Here is a 4,322-nt window from a genome sequence, read left to right on the forward strand (position 1 = left end):
AAAATATGAAACACTGATAAAGGTGTGTTGACTGACTTGTTGCTCTAAAACAGGTTCATTACTATGTGTTACCCGATCGTGATTTAAATAGCACCCCTTTTAATGTAAATGCGTAATTAGCCCTCTCAATTGTTTCTTTCCTAATTCTGCAGTGTTATTTGCAAGAATTAAAGAGAGTTGATGTTGAACTTCTTCACATTATGCACCAATCAAACAGTTTGGTGTAAAATGATCCAGATACACAAGCCAAAAGTCGCGTTACGTCAGACCTCAAAATAGGTAGAATGTTCACCGGAGCGAAAGGGTTAAAAGCAGCAAGAGATGATGCCTCCCTTCCAAATCATGGCAGATCATTCCACAACTGTGGGGCTCTGAAGCTGAACACTCAGCCACCTGCCTTCTTTCTCTGTGTGCAAGTTATTGTTTACATTTTCATATAAGACAAGCTGTCAGACTGATGTGTAAATTAATACAATAACACCTTTTTCTTTAACCCTTTGCGGTCTTATGTCGGACCTGGTCCGACATTTTACAATTTTCTCTTTCCAGTCCGATGTCCGACCCTGTCCAACATCATCAAAAAGACGTAAAGTACAGGTCTCTAGTAATTTTTCTCCAGAAAATGCGGAGAAAACCTTTCAGTGGCCAAGTGAGACTGATTGGAGCCGAATGAAGCCGAAAAAAAGGACGTATGTCATAGCCTCATGCACAACAGAGATAACTGCTTCTGCATTCAGCGCTCAAAGAATATCATGGACATTTGCAGAGCTTTTTGAGATGTTATAGTAATAAAATGATGACTTGGGTCGCATTATTGGTGATAAAACGAGTGATCAGGAGAGGATTTATCAAAATGCACATCTATAAAAAGAGGTATGTGAAAAATACAGTGAACAACAGGTGGGACTTGGCTGGAGATACAGCACTCGGTGTCCTTTTGCGATTCAATGCCTTTTAAACCTGTTTGACTATGAAAAAAAAATTAAACAACGTGTGTTAAATAAACAGCGTGTGTGAAAATAAATTAAAGCTGATGCGCCTGACAAGCGCTGAATAAATGCACTGCAAAGGGTTAAATGTCCGATATACATGTTCTCAATACTCTGCTCCATTTCTGATGGCAAAATGAAATCTTAATTGGCACGGAACAACCACCTTGAAGTAGAAACACACAAATGACACAAATGACAGGCTTGCTGTTGATTTAAACGCTTCCGCCTCTGTTTGTTGGGAGGGGGAATGTCTTCACACAAGGGGTGGTTGATATGATGTCATCGGGCACGCACTGCAGTTCAGGGGCTATGAGTGTGCGTACAGGGCCAAAGCCAGCCTAGATCTGTGCTCAAGTGTAAACGGAGGCTCAAATGATAAGAATCTTTGAATCTGATCGAACCTAAGCCAGTTCAGGTCTGAGTTGTAGGTGTAAAAACACAGATAGAGAACACATTGTAATACTTCATTTCATTTTCTGTTTTCAGGACTATCTTGGTGAAAGCCAAAGGAACAAAGATGGAGTCTGTTTACATTAAACAGGAGAAGGTTCTGGAACTGGTACCTATCTGCATTAAACAAGAGATGCCTGAACTGGAGCCTGTCCACATTAAACAAGAGACTGAACTGGAGCCTGTCCACATTAAACAAGAGACTGGACTGCAGCCTGTCCTCATTAAACAAGAGACTGAACCGGAGCCTGTCCACATTAAACAAAAGACTGAACTGGAGCCTGTCCACATTAAACAAGAGACTGAACCGGAGCCTGTCCACATTAAACAAGAGACTGAACTGGAGCCTGTCCACATTAAACAAGAGACTGAACCGGAGCCTGTCCACATTAAACAAGAGACTGAACCGGAGCCTGTCCACATTAAACAAGAGACTGAACCGGAGCCTGTCCACATTAAACAAGAGACTGAACTGGAGCCTGTCCACATTAAACAAGAGACTGAACCGGAGCCTGTCCACATTAAACAAGAGACTGAACTGGAGCCTGTCCACATTAAACAAGAGACTGAACCGGAGCCTGTCCACATTAAACAAGAGACTGAACTGGAGCCTGTCCACATTAAACAAGAAGAGACTGAACTGGAGCCTGTCCACATTAAACAAGAGACTGAACTGGAGCCTGTCCACATTAAACAAGAGACTGAACTGGAGCCTGTCCACATTAAACAAGAGACTGGACTGCAGCCTGTCCACATTAAACAAGAGACTGAACCGGAGCCTGTCCACATTGAAAAGGAGTCTATTGACTTGTTTAAGGATATAGAAAACGTACCCCGGCCAAAGAGATCACATCAATGTAATGAATGTGGGAAGAGCTTCAGCCAGCCAGGAAGCCTAAAAAAACACCAGCGAATTCACACTGGAGAGAAGCCATATCAATGTTCTGAATGTAAGGAGAGATTTAGTCAGTCAGGAAACCTAAAAACACACCAGCGATTTCACACTGGAGAAAAGCCGTATCACTGTGTTGAATGTGGGAAAAGCTTCATTGACAAAGGAAAACTAAGCAAACACCAGCTAATTCACACTGGAGTGAAGCCGTATCACTGTACTGAATGTGGGGAGAGATTTAGTCAGTTAGGAAACCTAAAAATACACCAGCGAATTCACACTGGAGAGAAGCCATATCACTGTATTGAATGTGGGAAGAGTTTTAATCAGTCAGGAAGTCTAAAAAATCACCAGCGAATTCACACTGGAGAGAAGCCATATCACTGTTCTGAATGTGGAAACAGCTTCCGTGAAATAGGAGTCCTAAAAAAACACATACGAATTCACACTGGAGAGAAGCCGCATCACTGTTTTGAGTGTGGGAAGAGTTTTAGTCAGTCAGGAAGTCTAAAAAAACACCGGCGAATTCACACTGGAGAGAAGCCATATCAATGTACTGAATGTGGTGAGAGATTCACTGACAAAGGAAAACTGAAAACGCACCAGCGAATTCACACTGGAGAGAAGCCGTATAACTGAGCTGAATGTGGAGAGCATTTTAATCAGTTAGGCAACCTAAAAACACACCAACGAATTCACACTGGAGAGAAGCCATAACATTGATTTGACTGTGGGGAGAGCTTCAGTCATTTAGGAAGCCTAAACAAACACCGGAAAATTCACTCTCGAGCCAGCTTCCCTCCCTCCCAGTCCCTTACCTCTCCACATATAACTGAGGTGGACTACCAGAGAGCAGGAGGATGATGGGGAAATGTACTTCTTAGAGGTCCATGCAGGTAGATGGGAAGCCATCTTGAGACAGAGAATGCAATTTAAAAGTTTAAAAAAGTAGTCAATGTAAAAAAAATAAATAAATAATAATAATTAAACAATACTTTTATGTCATGACCGTTAGCTGTTTATTCATTTTGGGCAAAATATTTCTTGTTTGCTTGTACTTTGTACCAGTATGCTGTCATTAGAGTGACAATATATTACATCCTAAGGCAGGCTGGGCTATTTAGAAAGGATTTCATTCACATTGAGTTTGAGTTCTTGTATGTTTTCCAGTATCTCTGTATATAAAGGGCACTTTGTTACCTCTGTATGTAAAAGGCTTGTGATTGTTTAACTGCCAGTGATTCATGAGATACAGATCTGCAGTGGAACTGAACAAACCCAAGAGACACATTGAACAGTGCAAGCTTGCCAAAGACGGAGGTGATGCTGCTGGTTTCATAATATGGGCTTGTGGTGAGTGTTCCCTCGATATGATATTAATACATTAAAGTGTATTATAACTGTAACTGGGCTAATTAATGAAATCTCTGTCTTGAAGAAAAGGGGCTCCCTTCCTGGCAGACATACTGAACTGTGTGACCACTGAACTAGGTGACCAGGGCTAGGTGGCATCTGGACTGGATTAGGTTGAAAGGACAGTTGAATTCTGTACAGATAGTTCACAACTGCAACAACAAGTGGTTTGACGCGAGGAAGACATAAAGTATCGAAATCCGAGTGGAAAAGGAAAAACATCAAAGGACTGGGAGTTTTAAGAAGCGAGATGCACAAATGACCTCATGCAGACAGCTACCTAGCATAGAGAAAGGCTGTAAATATTCAAGCAAAACTAAACATGTTGTGCTCCGCTTTGCTTGCTAAACTAATTGCTGTCACTCTGCTGTGCCAAGCTGCAACTCCGGGACTCATAGTTGTATGAAGAATTTATTTTAAAGTAAACTTGCTATATCGTTAAACAATTTGCTATTAGTAAACTTAGTGTGATCTGTTGTAAGATTGTCTGAACCATTTCAGTTTAGGCTGTGTGTGTGAGTATAAGCAGTGTCATATTTCACTGGCCCTGCTAGCTGCTTTAACGCAGACGGAGA

The 4,322-nt window shown here is 41.5% G+C and overlaps 1 pseudogene; it reads left to right on the plus strand.

The window, feature by feature from the left end:
* Positions 1-1,509: 1,509 nt before the first annotated feature.
* Positions 1,510-3,252, plus strand: LOC121303735 (annotated as a pseudogene).
* The last annotated feature ends 1,070 nt before the right edge of the window (positions 3,253-4,322 follow it).

The sequence above is a fragment of the Polyodon spathula genome, chromosome 35, assembly GCF_017654505.1.
Source record: "Polyodon spathula isolate WHYD16114869_AA chromosome 35, ASM1765450v1, whole genome shotgun sequence".
NCBI lineage: Eukaryota > Metazoa > Chordata > Actinopteri > Acipenseriformes > Polyodontidae > Polyodon > Polyodon spathula.